Source organism: Catharus ustulatus, chromosome 3 (assembly GCF_009819885.2).
Source record: "Catharus ustulatus isolate bCatUst1 chromosome 3, bCatUst1.pri.v2, whole genome shotgun sequence".
Taxonomy (NCBI): domain Eukaryota; kingdom Metazoa; phylum Chordata; class Aves; order Passeriformes; family Turdidae; genus Catharus; species Catharus ustulatus.
In genome coordinates this window covers 40241211-40262675 of record NC_046223.1, presented here as the reverse complement: position 1 = coordinate 40262675, position 21465 = coordinate 40241211, and the positions used below count along the sequence as shown (strand labels likewise).

The window sequence follows — 21465 nt, the reverse complement described above, 5'->3', positions numbered from 1 at the left end:
GGAGCAGTACTGACCCCACTGCAGTCAGTGGGAGTTTCACTAGACATTGTTTTCAGAAGTTCTTTCAGCTCCTGGAGAAATTTCTGTTAAGTCAAAAGGCTTTCATAGTGCAAACAGCTTTTCGAGGTTAGGAGGAAAAAAAAAAGGAAGAAAAAAAGGGAAATAACACCAACTGATCAAAGGCAAATCCATGTCTTCGACGCCTACATACACATTAACACCTCATTAACACTACTTGTACCTACAGAAGAAGTCAAGCATGGGAATGGCTCTGGCACAAAGTAAACAAGTCCTAGGCAGAAATACTGCTTTTTTCTTCTGATAGTACCAGAAATAGTAGGTCCTTGACTGCAGTAGTTTTATTCTTACTATTTATGAGAACAGAAATGAAAGATTCCAGCATTCAGTGATGAAGAGTTCCTATATGAGAACTTATAACAATCATGATAAAAACAACAGCAGCAAACTGAAGAGAGCAAGATAGGTTTTTTTTTTTTTAAACATAGTATCTATTTACAGCATGGTAAAAATATCAAAAAAATCATTTGGAGAAAAAACGCTTCAAAAGGGTAATAAAACCTTGCAAATGTTTCATAGCTCTGAAAGCGAGACATCATTCAGAATTGTCACATCTCAAAATTCTCCATTGATAATTTTAAGTTCTCCTGGGATTTCCATTTTCACAATATAGTGCCAACACCTCTGCCAAGAAACAGAGCTGCTGTTTACCCCTCCTACCTCCACCTGCTCCCAGCCACTTTCCTTGCCATACTTCCAGCCCAGTCATCTTTGCAAACCTCTTCAAAACACTAAACTGGCTGAAAACAAATGCATTAAAAGCACACAATGGAAGACCAAGATGGTTTGCTGCCTCCGTGGCCTGGGGGGCTGCAGCCTGGGCTCTTAACTTGCATCTCTCTTGCTGCTCCCAAAACTCCTCCACTGACCAGTGCAGACAGGATGAGGATGTGCTTGTGCACATGTGTGCAAGTTACTGAGGAAAGAGTCCTTCATTCAGGCAACCATCATTATCTGCCTTTCTGTATGTGTTATTTTGCCAGAGCTTAAGATTGGGATAGGATCTTCTGAGGCTTTGCAGGATCTGGGGTTTTACTGGGATATCCTGTACCTGATCATTAGCAGGCAAAAAGAGAAAGCAAGCCTTCCTTGGGCTCATGCTGAATTTGCACCTATTTCACTTCTCTAAACCCAATTTTGTTAAACCAGATCAGATGTTCTTATACTGACTTAGCTAAAATCAATTCCTAATTGATTAAAGCTAACTTGAAATAAAATTGCCTAGGCTATAATAAAGGGTGACCGTAACAATTTAACTGACTGGATTTAAAATAACCCCATCAATTAAGCAGCTACAACTGTCGAGCTTTTCATGACAGAGTTTGCTTCCTCCTCTGTGCTCAGGAAGAATTAAGTGCAATGGGGACCTAATCCCAATTAGTGCAGCAGAGCACTGCTGTGGGAAAACAGTAACCAATCCAGAGTGAAGCTCATCATGCAAGGCACTGGGCTGGAGCACTGGGTTCTGCTTTCAGCTTTCCAGTTAGCCACTTGCAATGCCTCAGGCATGATATCCTCCCTCTTTGCAAGTTATGAGCAGAGAAGGCAAATTCCTGAAGACAGGAGCTGTCTCATCCTTGGATTTGCAGGGTGCTTTGCACCAAAGGGCTGAAGCCTTGTCCAGGTCTTTGGAATGCTGGCATTAACCAAATACCTGTCTTTGTAAACTGAGGAACACCAGCCTTGTACTTTCAGTCAATTTTTTTAAACTTATGTATGTCCACAGATGAGACAAAATTAAGCCAAAATTTTATTTTCTCCCTTTTTAATGGCTTTTGTCCTGTTCTAATATCACATCCATGTGGAAAAAATTACACGCACAAAAAACTGCTTCAGCCACAAACCTGCTCATGAAATTTGGCTCCTGTGATTTGGTGTGCTAATGACACATTTGGATATTTTCATAGGAAGAGTCTGCAGTACAGCAGAGGTTTAGCATCAGCTTATGAACAAGAGTTTGGGGAGGCATATAACATTTGGCTGCTTTCTCTGTTTTTCTTGTATTCATTGGAGCCATTCCTGCCAAGCTGGAACCAGCACCAGGTTCAGAGTACCCCGAGTTTTCTGTTATGCTCCTAAATTATGTAAAATCCCTGTAAATAAGTTTTTGAAGCATTGAGCACCAAACACTTTCTGTCTATGAGACCAGCAGCTTCTACCTGGTACACCAGTCAGTCCTGGAAATGAGGGTGGCTGAACGCCGCTGCCTTCAGGGAGGTGCATCCATCCAGGCCAGCAAAAGTTAAACAAATCATCTCCTTCAGTCCTCTCTGCTGCATATCTTTTCTCTGCCAGCCCACAGGGAACTGAAAAATACCCAAACTGTTTAAGTGCTTATTCAGAACAGACATGAGCCAAAGCTGGAATGGGTTATGCAAACTATCCTGGAGACTGGATTTGCTGGTAAAAAAGGATTAGAATCCAGGCCACCCTGCCTTTGTTTCTGCAGAACCAGGAGTCAGACAGTGATCTTCTCCAAAACAACCAGAATGATTCTATGTCTACTTCATTTCCACATTTTGATTCCCTGGTTTGCCATCCATCCCACACAACATCCTTTCCCTTTGCCTGCCAATCACTACTTCACACTTCCAAAATTTATTTACCTTGTATTAAGAAGGGGTTTTCTTCTTATTATCTATATTGACCTTGGTATAGAACAATGAGGAACTAATAAACATTTTAAAATACTCTACTTACATTTATGTTTAAAATCTAGTTCATGGCCAATGAGACAAATTTAAAAAAAAACCTGAAATGGATTCCTTTATTTTGTTTTGTTTTGGTTTCTTTCCCATCAGTAATTACTTTATCTACTCAAGAAATTATTTTAAAACTTTTAAAAATTGAATTTTCTTTAAGGAAGTAAACACTGATGGAATTCTGGTGAAAGTCAATTATTATTTTCAAGTATGAGACTGAAGCAAGAGACATACATTCGTGTGGTTACATATCAACATACATATGTTGTACCTCTTTAGTCTACACACACATGTCCATGTGAATTATATTATTTGCACACAGAATTATTTATGTACTTGAAATAGATTTAAGTTGCACGATTCAGTTTAGATCCAAGATTAAATCTTCTCAAGTTTCTGAGGTATTTGGACCTAAGCCTGGTTTTCAACACATAAAAAAATGGGTCTTATTCAAATTTAGGAATCCATTTAAGGCTCAAACATTTCTCACCAGTAACGTTTTCCAGAGTGGCAATGAAATTCAAGCTTTGCACATGAGACAAGGTCACATGAAAAATACAGAAACATTATGTCTCCACCAAGATAACATAGGAAGATGGCATTCGAATAAGCAATTAGGACTTCTGCTAGTGTAAATCAGCATATCTGTATGGAAATCAATATATCACACAAAGGAACACAACCATTTCAAACTCACATTTTTATCCTTTGCTATGAAAGGGAACAATACTAAGTCAATAAAGTAAAATGACAACTCTTTTAATTTGATTTCTTTAAGCATTTGACAAGAATTTCACTTTTTCCTCTGTGTAATCAATGAACTGCCTTTGTGTAGGCTTTTCATACAGTAACAAAGGACTGTGTATATGGATGTGAATAAATTATGAGAAATGGTCATGAAAAATCAGGAATAAGAAGAAGGAGGCCTAAAAAGAATGCTACATTAGAGGCATCTTTAATTTTTGCAATTGACCCCATTCCAAACTGAAGTTGCCACTTTTTTATCAGCCTTAATATAGATTTCTCCTACCTGCAGCTCCAACACTTTAACATCATAAACTATGATGCTCACATGTTAAAACATAGCTGTAATGAGCTGTCCTGCTGAAGACAATTAAATCCTTGTGAAGGCATACTGTTCTCTTCCAGCTCTAGCCAAGGCCTGGGCAGACCTGAGCACCAAGGAGGCAGAATTGTCCTCACACCTCATCACTCAGGGGCAGTAGCAGCCATAGCACTGGCACTTGTCCCTATGGCACTTGGTGTGACAGCCAGCCCTCTACCTCCATCAGTTTGATTTGCAGTTTACCACAAGGAACTGCAATAGTTTGCACTTGAATAATAAATACATAAATAAACTGGCATGAATAACACTCCTGGGAAATCAGCAATGAATTTCCAGGTCTATTTCTTACTAGGAAAAAAAAAAAAAGGAGAGAGAGAGAAAGGGAGAAGATTGATTACTGGGAGAGAATTATGCCCAAACCTTTCCCGGTCACGGAATATTGACAGAAAAAGAAGTGCTGAACTGTGGGCTATTTGGAGATGCATTTGTCAGTCAGTGCACAACTTCCCCAAAATCTGTGCTCTGTATTTGCTTAATGTTATTAGAGATGAGAAAGACTTTTAGGAAACAGAGAGATGAAAATTATATCTGAAATTAGTATTTCTGACTGTTTTTCCTTCCTCCAGGTTATTTGTACAAATCAGATATTGTGAATTCTTATCTTGTTCCCAAATCAAATAACTCCAGTGAGTGGCAAAGGCAGGGTTTGAAAGAGGAATCTCCAATGGTCTGTGCCTCAGAGCTGCAGTTTATTCTCTTCCTCCTCAACTTTGAGGCTGCTTCATTAACTTGGACTTACATTCCAGCCGCAGCTCCTGTTGCAGAGAGAAAAAAAAGGATGAAAGAAAACCTCACCATGATCCAGCCAGACCTTGAAAAATTAGACCCACTGAAGAAAAGAATACAATCGGAACTCGCAAAGACATTTTTTTATTGGCCTTGTAATTTCCTCACTAAACACGCTTTTAGAAGCCTACCCCTCTCAGAATCTTAATTATCTGTCGGCCCCTCATAATGGCCCCATTCATGGTTCTTCAGAGCAAAAGCACAGTGATATCACAAACACAGGAACTCAGAAGATACAGTATGTTCCTGAGGAAGGGCTGCACACCCACAGATAGCTGGCAGAGGGAATTTGCTGCTTGGAGAACATAATACAAATATGTAGATTTTTTTCCCTTCATTTTTTTTCCTTTTTTTTCCTGAAGCAAGGAAGAAGAGATGCTGTGCCTGAGTTGTGTATAAAGGCAAAAAAATAAAAAAAGCCCTCTGATATACAGTTCAGGAAAAAAAGTAAATTTTATAGGCTCTCCGTCTCTCTCCTCCACCATTTCTGACTGTTCATTGACTACCATAAATTAATATGACTTGATATATTGTAAGAGCTGGAGACATTTTATGAGCTCCTGAAATCTTTTCCAACAGGAAATGTGAAGCATCACTTAACAGTTCAAGATTTCTTTGGTTTGATTTGTTTGGAAATGAACCACATGCTGAAAATATTTCATTTAAATCAAAACTAAGAATACCAAGTTGGTCAGCAACCTTGAGAACTGAACATTTTTAGTGATTCAAGTACATACTTCTATAGACCCTTTCTATGATTCTATGATAAAAGAAAGAAGAAAAATACTATTCTACCCCTAGCTCTGACAGTCTGCTACTTCTCAAGTTCCCACTGATTCATGCTCTCCAGGTATTTTTTATTATCAGTTTTGCTTCTTAAATTTACAGTCTGACTTTGTCTAACCAAAAAAAAACACCAAACCCCCCCCCCCCAAAAACAAAAAAAAAACCAAAAAAACCCCAAACCAAACAGAATCCCCTCCCTGCAAAAAAACCCAGAAAACTTTGAAAGCAACCTCACTGTATGCAAAATGCAGTCCAGAAAAATATATTAAATCACATTAAATAAAAAGCTTTCTAAAAAGCTACAACTTCTGTAATAAGTAATATAAGGATTTTACCAAAATATTCCCCGTTCAAGGGAAATATTGACTTTGTATGTCCATATTTGTCTTGGGATGACAGTTTTATTAGTACATTTGATATTCCAATAGAAATGGTCCGTCTTACTTCAGGATCTGCTGTCTCAGATCTACTCATTAAAGACTGACCAAGGTCTTAGGGGTAACTTTAGGAATACTTACCAATTTTTATTTCAGCAAACATGTTCCCTCCAGAACTGGTGGGCTAGCCAAACACCATAAGCCATATTCGAAGCTGGAATGGCAAAACAAAAGTGATCCCAGGACAATGATAAGAATGATGGGTGGTGGAAAAAAAGAGGGGGAAAAAAGTTTATGCAGAAGCCTTGCAAAATAAATTTTAATTTGGATCCAGTTCATCACACCTAAAATTTGTAATTTAATATTAAACCTGCTGTATCTAGTATGTGCAAATGTGATCCAGGTCAATTTACATATCAGAAATATCCAGATTAAAAACAAAGCAAACAAACAAACAAACATAAAAAGCCCACCCACATTTGGACATGTGAGGGTGAGGATTTACAGATAACACCTCCCTGAAGACCTCTCTTCAAGCAGTAAGACAAGTAAAAACCATTACAAAACTGGGGTTTGGGGCAGGACTCCTTCCCTGAGTCCTGTTTTTAATCTCCAAGGAGGCTACCTCAGAGAGAACCAAAAGCCAGAGGCTCCTCACGTGTATCCAGCAGCCTGTGCACGAACTGCTTTAGGGACCAGCTTCAGGCTGGTTGTGCTCCAGGAGCCTCATGACATGAGCATGTGCCAACCCACCACCATACTGGCACCCTGCAAGCAAGACAAAGGAACATAAGAGAAAGAAACAGATGTTTTCAGTCATCTGGAAAATGTGTCCTCCAGAAGAGGGTGAAGAGCAGACCGTGTGCATGCCAGGCTACCAAACTGCACTTGCCCTAGACTGGTGCAGTAGCATGTGTCCACATTTCATGAATAAAAATTCCTATGTTAAAGGAAGGGATCACTAGAGAGAGTAGATGGAAGAAAAGCTTAACTTAAACAGCGAGAAATTCACCTAATACTTGCATTTACCAACTGAAGCCCAGAGTTTTGCATCTCTAGGCAGAAAGAACAAATTGACCTCTTCACAGAAGTGATGCACTGAAGATGTTTAATAAATTGCTTCAGAAGCAGAATCAGTTCTGAACTTAACACAGGTGTCTCAGGGAGGAAAAAGGCACATAAAAGCACTGTGCAAACTGCTGACAGCATTAGCTATGTGAGAGACAATCAAGGTACTTAACGTTTTAAAACACATGCCCCGCATAATAACCAACACTTCCAGAAGCCTCTGTCACTCTTCGAAGCACTGAATTAAGAGAAGTGTCGCTGTACCAGGATCATAAAAGATATCCTTTAAGCCTCTTGCATAAATGCATGTTCTGAGATGGAGAAATGTGAACTTATATTCTTCATGTATCCAGGGGCCGTTTTCCCCCTGAGAAGCTGAGGGGAAAGGGAAAATGGGGCACCACACTATTGATTTTCTACAAACACATTTAACCTTTAGCAGCTGCTGTCAGCATTTCCAGTGCTAATAACAACAGTGAACAAAGTAGCTGGAGGAGTGCGGAGAGCTTGCTTCAGATGTGAAGCTTAGGAAATCAGAGATTCCTCTCTCAGCCCAGGGTGAATTGCTTTAATGGTCATACTGGAGAGGCTATGGATGCAAGAGAGAAAGGGGGAAGAGAGATAGGGAGATGTTTCCACAAGTTCAGGTAAAATTTCGTGCAAGAACAACATGAAGCCATTGCATCTGAGTCAGCTAATAATACTCACATTTTAAATGCTCATGAATCTTCTTGTGAACATTTCCCTCAATGAGCGCAGCATCAAAGTAACAGTGCTTAGGCCACAGGCGATGGGGGCTTCCACTGCCCAGCTTCCAGGCCTTGTGAGGGCTGATGGAAGCAGGGTGACAGCAGTTTTGCAGGAGGCAGTAGTTGAAAAGGCTGATAATAGCTTCTGCAGCCCTTCATTTCTGGGTCACTAGGTTGAATGCAGAAGCACACAAAAGTCAGCCTCATCTCTCTCACAGTCACATGGTGCCCACATGAAGGACTCCCTTAGTGCTTTCAGCCTAGCTCCTCCCAAGCCACTGCTTGCTCCCATCCTGAGCCCAGGCTGACTCCCTCTGGGACAGTCTCCCAAGGAACACATTAATCAGCATATAGCTGGTAATACTTCCTGACACCAGCAAGCCTGATTTATGTTAGGCAGATGATGTGTCCTCAGCCCAGTAAATTACAATTGTCTTTAATTCTTGACCAGTTTACCCACACTCAGCCATTAATGTACCTCCACTGGGCATACTTCACACACCCCACTGCTGCAGCTGCTCTTGTGAAAGCAAACCAAGTGAGCAGCAGCACAAGGTCTCCCCGTGTCCCACACAAACACACACTCCTCAGCAAACCATGTCCAGTCCTGAAGCACCCCACCATCACAGCCCAGAGAAGGGCAAGGGCTGAGCCCCCTCTGCAGAGTACCCATCCACAGCACTTGCTCCCCTCTCACTGAGCCCTGGTATCGCAGAGCTACAACTGAGTTTTCTAAAATGTACTGGTTGCTATTTTTTTGTTGCTATTACCTCCTCCAACACAGTTTGGGTTTGCAATATTAAGACAGCTTGGGTTTACACGCAGAGGGACTACAAATAGCTTTCCTGCTAAATAAGTGGTGAAAACACATCATTTGACGGTGCTGCGTGGTTCACAGGATTTATGGTCTCGCGTTTGGGATGAACGGTGCAGTTCTCTTGTGCTGTTTCCATTATGAATAATGTGGCCATGCTAAACTCACACTAATAAAACCTGAATGTATCACTGCATTGTTTGGCACTCTGTATAGGAGAAACCCATCCATTAGTGAGGCGGGCACTGAAAACTCTTTGTGACAGGAGCAGCACAGGGACAGCTTCACAGCAGCTATTCAGAGCCACTTTGCAGCTTCCTGAGCAGAGCCCAGGCTGGGCTGCATGCCAGCAGTGTGGAAAATGGCTGGCAGAGGCTCTGGCCAGTGATTTGTAGGTCACGTGAATCCCCAGGGGAAAAGGGAACAGGTACTGAGAGCACCTGTTAGAGGATGCTTGCTGCATGTCACTGCCCATCTTCAACATTTGTTTCAGCCCACCTATTGATGATTCCTAGGACAAAGCAAAATGACTAAGACTCTGCAAATTGGACAATCACCCCACTGCTTCAGCTGCTACACAACTATTGGGCGTGGCCACCAGAGTCTGCATGGGCATAGAAATATTCCAAAAAAAGCAAAGCAGGGAGCATACCCAGGTAAAACCAAAAGCAGTGAGAGCACGTACCAGCAACACTGTTTGCTTCACAGCCAACACCCTCCAGCCTTCCTTGATAATGGCTGGCATGTGATGCTTCCTGCATGTCCCATCACTAGGCACCTGGGTCCTGCTCCAAACCACTTTAATTTTATGAGTCCTTTAACCCTGGGGAGTTACCCAAGAATGTACTAACACCATCCCTTACATTTCTTCTTCAGGAAACTCCTAACAAATGTCTCCCTAAGCTGACCTGCCTTCCTTTAAAGAAACTCTTGCTACTGATTTTGCTACTGGATGACTTTGCTACTGGATTTGCCTTTCCTCCAAGCAGTCGTATTTAGCCAGGCAAAACAGCCCTGTGAGTTCACCCTGCTGCTGTGGCACAAAGACAGCCCTGATGAGAAAGTTTAAATTGAACATCTTTCAGCTGATGACAAACCTTGGTCTGCCTGAAGCCTTTGAAAGGCCAAAATGCAATGCAAATTAAAGTTCAAGGAGCCTAGAAGAAAACTATTTTAGCTTTAGGCTTTCAACCAAGCAAAAAAGAGTTAAAATTTTATTTCAAACAGTAGTTCAATCATTCACTTTTCCAGTATTAATGAACGCCTCCTGCATGTTTACCCAGATAAGGCTGTGATTCACGTAGCAGGCATACCCCAGAAACTTAAAAGGTCAAAAAGATGGCAACAAAGCGTTTTGTTAATATTACCTAGAATCCACTCTGTTCCTTTGGCTATTTTAGTATCAGTAAATAACTCTCTACCTTTTCCGACCTAAGCAGTTCCATTTGAGAAGCTTCCCAGGCTAGATGTTTCTAAAATGTTACCAAATGATTAAACACAAATCCTCAAGTGAAGAGAGCAGGTTTTATTAAATATCCCAGAGCAGTGCTGTCTGCCCACACTTATGCCCATGTCTGGCTGCTGGCTGATAAACGCCTTGGCTTTAAGATATTACTTATTAGCATGCCTGTATATTTCCACCTCACACAGTCACCCAAGGGTGATTGCTATCTGTTAATTGAATTCCGTGCCAGTAACTGTGTCTTTGTGTGCCTGCCATTATAATTTCGAGGATTGTGACTTCATTTCCTATTTACAAGTTGCAGTGATGAAAAAGTGCATTTATTTATATATAAACAAACTCAACATTTTTGTAGCTATATGGCAGAAGGTGGGTGGAAGCCTCATGTGAAATGCACAGGTGTGTCCTGTTTTTTGCCTGCCTTTTTCTTTTTAAAGGCATTCTGCTTTCCACCTCAAACAGAGCTGGTGTGATGGAATATATCTCCAGTGATAGAAGAGGGGGTCATGGGAACAGAATGAAAGTCTTAAGTTTAGAGAAGAGTAAGCTGAGACTGTAGAATTGCTTGGCTTGGTGCCTTCCAAGCAGTGGACTCTGGTGCAGCCTTACATTGTCCTCATCAGAGTGGTTTATGCAATGTTTCACTGACTGTTTGAGATGTGAAAATGCAATGTGTATATTGCTTGGCTCTCCCTAGAATACTTTGTGAGACTGAGGTGGAGAAGGAAAGAGGAAGGAGAAGGAAGCCAGCAGGAGAGACAAGACCCCAGTGGCATTTCAGTGAAGACTGGTTGCTCTGAGTTCTGGCCCTGGGTTTTAGCAGCAGGAACCTATGCCTTAGAAAGCTTTTGTTGGTCTCCAGAAAGGAGCTGAAGCTTTTGAAAAGACATTGGTCCTTTTGAGTTTGGACAAGTCTGCTTCAGCAAACAAAAGAAACTCCTGAGCCACAAGTTGGTTGCTGCTGCTGCTGCTGCAGAAAACTTGGTCTATAATCCCTTTCATAAACACACTTACGAGATCCATTTCATAATCCTGCTTGGCTTTCTCGCCCCTCAATATGTCTGTAGGAAAGTTGTTCAAAAATCCCAGTCCCTGGAAGATTAGAAGTTGATTTCGCTATTAGGATCCTCAACAAAAGGCAAGTAGAAAATTAAATGTAAAAAAGCATGGAAGGTGGTGTAGCCACCTCGGCTAAGGGTCTGTGGAAAACCCGGGTGATCTCTTTTTGCCCAACCAATTAATGTTTGACAAAAAAAGTAGTCAAGACTGCAGCTAAGCAAGGTCTTGTTGCATTGCACTGTATGGAGGTGGATTTCTTACTACCCACATTACACTTGTGAGCACACCTGCTGTGAGCACTCTTGTTTCCAAAGAGAGCAAGTGAGTAATGAATTGAAGAATCCTGATCTGTTATGTCAGGCACTAGCTGAGCACTGTTTATTTAATATGCTATGAAAGCATTTCCTTTTAAGAAAACTCTTAACGTTTCCTGTTCCTTGTCTACATGAGTCTTCTCCATCACTGTTTTGCTTTACCTTTTCCCATAATCAGAATGTACTGAGACACACATCAATTAATATAAATACCCAGGAAGTTTTGCCAACTAGAAATAAAATATTTGGGATCAGATTCATTTAATCATCCTGAGAAATCTTTATCCAAATTATATTACTGTAGTTCAACCTGTCTTCAGTTTAAGATAACTTCTATTTATTCTGATTTTTATTAGGACATTATCAATATACAGGATGCATATTGCTATAAATTAGCTTTAGGAAATTTTAACTGTAGGCAATTGTATACATCATATTCATCACTGATTCAGCTAACCCTAAAAAGAACTGGCTTCAAGTGTCTTCTCTTTGTGCTACAAATTCTGTATAAATTGTATTATTTAAAAAATGAAATACAATTACTGTTTTCAGAGTAACTTCCAAGGACAAATCGTTTGCAATGTAATAGATGGAAGAAGAGTTGCCATCTATTATTGAGATCACTCAATAAATTTTAGATTTATTTTGGCTGCTTATAACTTGGCAAAACTTTATTCACTTATCCTTAAATAAAGTTTCTGGAATTTTCTTGTATTCTTAAATTATAGGAAAGCCTCTTGCATGCAGAAAGGCCGATAAACACATAACTGTTAAAACTCAAACTTATTGAAACCTTCTAATAATCAAATTGGTCAATGTCAGAATTAACAGGATTGAAATGTTCCAAGGACATTGTGTGGGGATTTGATAATATTTAACTCATGAATAGTGAATATAAATAACATATGGTCTGAAACAAAAAAAAATTAAATCAGGCCTACATTGAAACAACCAGCAGTGAGAAGAACTTTCTTCAGATTTTGAATTGCTCACATTTTTTTCTGTCAAAAATATCATCGCAAACAAAAGGTTCCATTAAGTGTTTCACTTCCGACAAAGTAGCATGTCCTGGTGGAAGATATTCTGGTGAGGAAAACCCTTCAACACAATTACTTCAGGCTGTCTTTGATTACATGAGAACACAGTGCTCTTTCAAATGTCTCAAATGCAGAATTAGTCCTGCTTGGTGTACGGCCCCAGTCAGAGAGGTGAACCAGTGCAGGGCATTCTCTTTCTGCAAGCTCTTGTATTGGAGTAGGAAAATCAGAAACAAGCTGGCTGAGCCAGGTCAGTTGCTTAGGTGACCAAATCCAGGAAAAATTCCTTGCCTAGGAAACATTATAAATATGCTTTGGTCTGATCCCAAGGCTTGGCTGGAGCCTTGGTCAGAGCCTGAGTCTGTGACACAGCCTGGGACACACTCACCCATTGCAGCTGAAGGCAGCTGGGGGATAACCAGAGCGTGGCTAGTGAAGACCATGGTATAAGGCACATGTGCATAACTGGGGGTTGAAATAGGCTTGCACCTTACCTCTGATGCTCCATAAATTTGAGTGCTTGCCTTTGCAAGGCTAATATTTTCTGAATCTGTTATTTTTGTTGTATAACTGTATATAGTACATAATTAGTCATAATACATTACTGCACATACGACTCTGCAGACAATGTTTAGACATTAAATCTTAGCTCAGTGATTGAATAGAGGGTACAGTAAAAATAAATATCCATGTATTTTGTAAATATTTGCATAATGAGCTATTTAAATGCAAGAGATTCTAACATATGTAAACAATTGGAAATACTCTCTGTGTGTAAGTCTAAAGTGGATGTAAAAATATACACAACCTCCTTTAAAATCGTATGATTTAGTAGTCAGACAGCATATTTTTTAAGGCCTTATATATAACTATTGCAGATTGTAAATACCCATTGTGTTAAAAACACATTGCTTGGTACAATTAGTCAGTAAACTGAAATTAGTCAGTATGACTGAAAGCTTTGGATGACAGGGACAGTGCAGTAAATGGACACGAGTGACTGTCCAGTTACAGTGAAAGCTCTTTGTGCTCTGCAGACTTACGATATCCAGAGGGTTACAGGACTCAGTGTAATCAACCCCAGTGCAACAATAACAGAGCACATAATTTCCTTCTTGTAAAGAAGCTGTCATGTAATGTGCTGTGGAACTTCTCTCACAAAACTTTTCTCCCAGCTCACTGAACAGCCATCCGTGCCATGGGAACTGAGAGGCTACTTCCACCTCCACCTCCACCACTTGCTTTTCTGTTCTTGGTCCAGTCTGAGATTTCTGAACCAGTGCCCCAAAGTAGCACCTTAAAGAGGCCCCACAAACTTAGCCACAGTATAATGTGACTCAGCACGGTTTTTGCAAAGGAAATGTAGCACTGGAGGATGGAGGGAATAAAATTACTTTCAAAGTGAAAGCTTTTTTGTGTGTTAATAACCAGCCTGAGCATGCTGTCAAGGAGAGAAACAGTGAGCATTGTACTTGGTAGCTAGGCTGCCTTCTGACTAATTACAGCTCCTGAAGAAAGGACCTGTGCTCTCTGCCTCTGCACTAAGGACCAAGGCAGCTAGATCATACCCACAGTCACACCTCTGCACTCACACCTGATCCAAGAAAGTGAGTAGTGATTGTTGCTGCCATCCCTCAGGCTTCATGACTCAAAGGGACACTGTTACAAGATGCATCCCACCATCTGTAGAGCACTCCATGTCTCCCTGGTGTAGGGGATGAGTAGAACATCCCTGCTTTGGGAGACACAGCCCTGTTGCCAGGTGGTGTCCCTGCCATGGTTCACTGCCACCATCAGTGTCCTACACGAGTTCTATGGAAACAGTTAAAGCCTGGGAGCTTCTTAAGATAAACTCCTGGTTCCTGAGCAGTTAATGTTTCAGTCACTATGGAGCTAATTTTAAATAGTCCACAATAACAGGGTGTGGCAAATAATTGGCGGGCTGAAGAAATGGAAGATAATACGAGATGCCTGGGTGTGTGTATTTATGCGAGGCACAGGGAACAGTTTTTGACTCAGAGGCTAAGTTATCTGGGCCAGATTTAAGGCTATCGAAACTTTAGTATGAGTTTTGGGGAGGGAAGAAGGTAATTTCATTCTGTTCTATGGGATATTTAGTTCCAACATCAAACAGATTTTCATTAGCAATGCTCACAATCCTCAGGCAGCTCTGAATTTTTAAAACCTCCCTTTCACACTCCTACATTGCATCCCAAAGAGGTTGCGTCCAACTCATGACAAGCCTTGCACAAAAAAAAAAAGCAAACAAAAAAAAAATTTCTGCACAGGCATTCCACATGCCTGGAGGCAGAAAAAAGGGGTTTCTGAAATGCCACACAAAAAAGCCATTTGGGTTGTGGGGGAGAGTCTCTCAGTGTACAAACCACAATCACAGTCATATTTCTTACACCTTCCAACAATCAACCCACAAAGCTAACACTCCTCAGAAATGCTTTTCAGAGATTTTCTGCTCACCTGGAATAAAGACAACATTTACACTGCTCTTTCTCACTGAGCAGCTATTCTTAAAACCAAGATGTGTTCTTGACTACCCTATTTCCAAAGGAAACTTGAACAGTTAAAACCCATACCTTCTGCAGACCAAGGAAAAAGGACAGTCAGTATTCCACTCCTTTCTCAGTCTCCATAATATGAAATATTATTTTTAAAATGTATTATTTTTTTAAAAAAAGTAGAATTAATATAGAGTAATGTTACAGAGAAAGAAATCTCCCTTTAATCCACCCCCCAAAAAGGCTCTGAAATTAAATTAAGTTAGAGGAAGTATCCCAGATTTTCATCACAAATGTGTGAGCAGGAAACACATTTGATAAAGCCTGCATAACAAAAATTTCCCATTCCACATATCAGACTCTTTTCCAGTCTCCTCTCTCACTGTCCTTACTTGTATGACTAGTATCGTCTCAGACCAATGCTTTTTTAAGATCCACAGGCTGAGACAGACTCAGCTTATGTCCAAATGTGTGGAAGATGTGTGTGTCCTAACAAAGGGTGGTTGAAACTCAGGGGGTCTCAGACATCTCTTCCCATCCATGTTCTTCTCACATACTCCACCACAGCACTACATTTACAAGAACTTGCAGGTGTGTAACTGAACATGTGCACTCATGGTACACTGCACAAGAAAGTTAAAAATTCTGAGCAAAGTCCCTCTCATCCCACAGATTTCTTTAAAGTACAGCTCCCCAGAAACACAGATGAGGGATTAAGCTATTGCTGTTGTTTGTGCCTTCACCATCACCACTGGGACTTAAAATCATTCCACAAACTTTGTCTCTGGGTGGAGCAGTGTTCATCTCCACAGGATGGACACAGAAAAATGGACACTGACATGCCTGGATCTTGGGGGGCTGGCTTCAAGTGAGTATGTGTCCTCATGTTTGTGAAGACAGGGTTAAGAGATGCTAAAAGCAATCACACATATCTTCCTGTTCAGCAGGTAGGGGCAGACTCCTTGCTTGTCGAGTCTGAAGAAGGAAAGGCAGTGCATTTTAGAGGCAAATGATCTGGGTCTGCCCTAGCATCCCTTTATACTCCAGCAATGAAAGGTCTAACTGAGGCTGTATAATTATCTCCTCACGATATAAAATGAAATGTGCACTCCCTTGGTGAATATCATTGATGAAAAGCCAGCTCAGGAAAAGGCTGAGATATACAGCAGGATCAATTTTATTTCTAATGGTTTTTAACATTTCATCTATATATTTAACAGGCTGAAGCAGGGGAAATAAATACTATGTTAGTGACTGTGTCATGGAATGAGGCTTTGCTTTTCATTAAAAAAATAAAGGGGAAACAACCATCACTATTTTATGGCTATCATAATTTGTTTCACATACATTTTTTCAATACTAAGGTGTATTAAAATATTTAACTGGTAAATAAAAATACTGATGGACTTGAAAAGAGATTTTCAAATCTCCTGGACAAAGACTTGAAGCATGTGGATTTATTTTATGTTAACTGACTTGTAATACTTACATGAGTCAATATTAAAAAGATAGATACAGATATATAATAGCACAAACAATTATCTCTTTATCTATGCATCACTTCCATACAGCAAAAAATTTACTAAAAATATTGATCTCAAACATTATTTTGCATTGCTCTATTTCTTGTTTTATTGATACTAAAAATATTTGCCTCCACATAAAGTCTATTTTGCTGGTTTTATTACCACATGATGCAAACTGAAATCACAAGCCAAGACACAAATTCAGGTTCAGACATCAGTCCTAAATTCCTCCCATTCAGAGCAGTTTAAACTACATGCTTAAAGAATTAGAAAGATAAAAGTTTAATTAATGCATTTTTTTCTATTAATATATGGAATATATTCACCAAGCTAGAGGCAAGAGCACAACATCTTTTATATGATAGCATATAATTTGATCTCTTAAATATGAGATGTCAATACCATAAATGTGTAAATAAATAAATAAACAAACCAAGAGGAAGTAAAAAACTGGTATGCATCGTGTCTAGGGGACTTGGTTTTACTTTGAACCTATAAGCCTTGGGTAAGGATCAAGACTTTTATACTGAGGATTTTACCCTGTTGATGTTTATTTTTCTGCAATGTAATTTGATGCTGCTGTTGGTTTTGGCATCAATACATTAAAAGTTAAATTTATGTCAGCTCAAACAGATCAACTATCAGATGTTGCTATTAACTTTGACATCAAAATCATTAAGAAATTGCCATCATGTAAATTAATTATCAGAATTGTATTGGCATGAATGCATAATGATATTACTCATGGAAATAATTAAAGAAAATGCACAGTGAAAAACGCATTAGAATAATGGCACAAAATGTCATTATTCTGGCTTCTTGACAACTAAATGCTATTAGTTTTCAGCAGAGTGAACTTTAAGGTTAACTGAAAGAGTCAGGGAAGTCCAATGCAGAGCTCAAGCTGCTCTTACTTCTACCTTTATTTATTCAGTATATGAGACTGAATAAATAGGAGCAAAAACTAACTTTTTGACTTGTCAAATAAAGCTTTTTTATCATTCTAGAAGAGATTACTACAAAACAAACAAACAAAAACCTAAATCAAAACAAACACAAAGCAGCAGAATTACTTATAGCACTGTTGTTCAAATATGTATGTTCTTTTGTTGTAGCCAATGTCAGATCTCAAGAGACTTGAGGCACAGCAAACTTGTTAAAATTTTAGGATTTTCCAGAGAGCAGAGGAGTGCTAATTAACACAAAACTTCAGGCTACTGCCTTCCACACCCTACCCAAAAGGTCACTTTGACTGATCAGTGCTCAGGGAGAGAGAATTGTGATTATGGGGCATGTGTAATGGACTGAGTAATTTTAGTATTTTTTTTTAATCAACAGTAAAATGCTGTCCACTCTAATAGAATAAACTAAAGACTCAGTGATGCATGCCAGCTTACTCATCAACTGGACACATTCCTTTTCAATGTCTCTCTCCATTCCCCCTCAAGTCAATGGAAAAGTCCTCTTTCTCTCTCAGTCATGGTTTTGTATTTGATCCAGAAATTATATTATAGAAATAATGAAAAAAAGGCAGCAATTGCCGGGCTTCTTGCCTTCCATCTGCTTGCTAGATTAAGCACATCCCACTACCCCCCCAAGGCAGAAGTTCACATCCAAAAAATAAAATTCAGTGTTTTAAGGAATTAAAGTATGGAGGGAAGAAACCTGATTTACCCTGTTATAGACAGTCAATCCTAACGACACTCAGAAAAAAAAGGAATATTTCGAGGATATAAGTGGAGTGCTAGGAAACAGGACATCTCTGAGCTGTTTACGGCCCTATCCTTGTTTTCCTACATAACTTCAGGCAAGTCACTTAAATGACTTGCCTTAATTTTTTCCATGTTGCCAAAGTGCTAACACATAGAGAACACAAAGATAAAAAGATGTGGCAAAGAATCCACAGTTAAAATGCCAAAACCCACTCCATGAATAAAAATTAGTCAAGCTACCTAATCATGCACAAACAAACCCTACAGAATGTCTCTGAAAAGTTGCAGAGGAGTCATTTGTGACCTAATGTACAAAGTCTTCAGCTGGATCTGCCAGCACAGACTCCTGCATGTCTGAGGAGTCACTTGTAAATCTGTTTGGAGCCTCATTGTCACTGCACTCTCCAATCTTGACACAATGAACCTCAACTCAGAATGGCTCACAACAGGCAGGCAATCTACATGTCACTGATACCAAAGGTTTGGGTGCTGTCTAGATCTCCTGGCAGTTCAGAGCTCTGGTTTGCTTTGGAGGACTGGGAGAGGCACTAACCAAAATGTTTTAGGGTGGCCAAAGTTTCTGGGAGAAATTTGGATCGTAATTAATATGACAGCAATGGCAAAAGTAATTTTAAAAAATACTTGAGAGCTATTTATAGGTATCTTTAAACTTTATAAGTTGCCCTGGGGACAACTAGCATTTCAGGTATGCTTTGACTTTTTATGGTGAAATGCAGACATTTTACTTGAAACAGTTTGTTTAATGATGCCCTGAGCCTTTTAATTCTGTTTAACAATCTAAGCTTTGCTTCTAATCCATCAATAGATAGGTCAAACTTGTACCCATAATTTAAAGTTATGTTAATAAGATCTATGACATGTCTGCAACATTTTATTGATAATATGTAATGTATTATAAGTATCATGAGCTTGCAGAGCTGCTGTCACTCAGGGATTTTGCATATAAGGTATTACATCTCCAAAGCACACTGCTGCAGTGAAAAAAGGACTTTAAATAAATAGGCTGGCACAGCTCTGCCTTCAAAGGGACAGTCTATAAATTCACAAATAAGATTTACTGCGTAATTCAAGCCTGAATCAACACAGGACTTACACTGTGTAACTAAGAAGGGACACACCATGTGGTAGGGTGTTTATAGTGGGGGAAATATTGTAATGCAGAGGTTGTTTTTCAGGCACATTTTTCCTAATTACATTGATTGACACCTCCCACTTACAGTCGCATACCCGCACTGAGATTGACTGCAATAATTGGTACACGATAAATTTATTTAAGGAAAATATTGAGTGTTTATTTAGTGCTTTTTAATGTAATTTAACAGCTGGGGGAAAAAAAAAGATGGCAAAAACACCATCATGTGACTTCATTAATTCTCAACAACATGGCAAGGCAGCTTCTGTACTACGTCTGTGAGGCCTTGGAGGTACAGTAGCTGCATCTGGATTAGAATGAACATCTGTAAATGTGCTAGCTTACTTATAGTTTATAGTCACATTTACTGTTGTGAGTTTACTATGTCCTACAGATGATATTTTTCACTCCCCTGCTGTTTGTTGATGGTATAAAACCTTCCTGGGAAAGGGCAGACGGTACATTAGTTAGGGAGCAATAAAACCCTGCAGAGACAGTCTTTGTGATGTAATCTGAACATGTAATTCACTCAAGGAGTTGCTTCTTCTCCACCCAAAATCTAGCAATGCAATCTACTAAGAATCAGCTTGCTTTGTTCATCTATAGATAATAAAAAAAAATAGTTAAAATAACAAACAATACAGGATACATTTATTCATTAAATTCTGGTTTTACAGGGATTAAGACTTGCAAAAATACAATTCCTTCCAAGGAATTAATCCACGTCTGTGTTATGGCACCAGTATTCCTTGTTGTTATATGATCAACAGAAGTCCTGGCTCATGTCACCCACTCTCAGAGCTGTCCCTGACTTTCAGAGGTCAAGATCATGTTACCTCTCATCTTCTCCTGTATGACTGAAGGAAACGTGTTCTCTCCAGCTCCTTTGATCTCAGCCTACAGAGCTGTTGTTTGACAAGTAAGAGCGTATTAAGAATGTGATCTCCTAACCACAGATACAGCAAAATCAAATGTTACACCCTGCAAGCTGGAGTTGCAATTCATCATTCCTCTTTAAGACCAGAACAGAAACAGTCCAGTGTTTAGGCAGGTGGAAGAAAAACATGCATAGTGTGTCTGTCCTACAGAAATACTTCCTGCTGTTTTACCTAGTGTAACTGGAAGATTTTTGACCTGAGTTGGTTTGGAGAGCAAGGCTGGAGTTGCTTTCCTAAGAGGCAATGTTACAAATTATCATTTGCTGCTAACTGAAAAGAAGGGATTATGGACAAGTGTTTGGAGTGACCCCTTAAGGACTGCAGCTCCTAGGTCCTGCTGCCTTGCTCAGCTCTGTATCTTAAGTCCTTGAGCAAATAATTTTAACCCATCTGGCCAGGCTCATGGGCTGTGGGATAGGAAGGAAAAGAGCTAATGCTGAATAGCAAGCAAAGCCACTACTGTCCATAGTGCTGGGAACTCCTAAAATTACAGTTGGTTCTTTCAATTAACCTCTCCAAACACACAGAAGGTGTCACACATCCTCACTGCTCTTGCTGTGCTCAAGCTGTCACAACGTGACCAGTGATCTCAGGTGAGAGCCTGTGTGCCTCAAGGTGACCCAGAGAGGCCAACAGTGGGACCAAAGCCCTTAGGATGTTTTGTGTGAAGCAGGGATGGAAGCAGCCTGTGGGCTAGGACTGCTGGGACCTCGAGCTGCTTTCTTTACAGCCATGTGTTTATATCCAAACCTACATTTTCTTCTCAGTTGGTATTGCATGAGCACTACTCTATCCAAGCAGGTTTTGAAGAAGTGTACTTGAAGTGATGAGCTTGGCTGTGCTGCAGAGTAAGCACAACCCCTCTCATCTCCCCCTTGCACTACAGGATGCAAGTGGGTTAACAGGTCCCCTAAATGGTGACTTCATCCATCTCACAGCTCCTCTCACCAAAGCCATGATGCTTGCTTAGTCCTTCACCTCAGTCCTCCTCAGCCTGATTTCAACACAGGAGCAGCATATGCCATGTGAATCCAGGAATGCCTGGCTGCCTGGCCATGCTGAGGAGATGGGCTGCCATGGGATGGAAAGCAGGGTACCCAGGCAGCAAAGGTCTCCTCACCTTAGACAGAGGGATCCTGATTTACACAATCAGAGACAAAAGCATAATCAACCCTATTCTGATTAATTGCAGTGCAAATGATAAGGAGCTATCAGTGAAGAGCCAGGAGAGCTTAAAGCCAAATATAACCTGCAGGAGGCAAAGA

General features: G+C 40.1%; 1 long non-coding RNA gene across 1 annotated transcript in view; it reads right to left on the bottom strand.

The window, feature by feature from the left end:
* Positions 1 to 3523: 3523 nt before the first annotated feature.
* LOC116993971 overlaps positions 3524 to 21465 on the bottom strand; it is a 184184-nt gene continuing 166242 nt past the window's right edge. Inside the window, exons 10-12 of the long non-coding RNA XR_004417395.1 lie at positions 6481 to 7841; positions 5997 to 6069; positions 3524 to 4661 (exon numbers count right to left, since the gene is read on the bottom strand). This is a non-coding gene — a long non-coding RNA (uncharacterized LOC116993971). The remainder of the gene's footprint in view (positions 4662 to 5996; positions 6070 to 6480; positions 7842 to 21465) is intronic.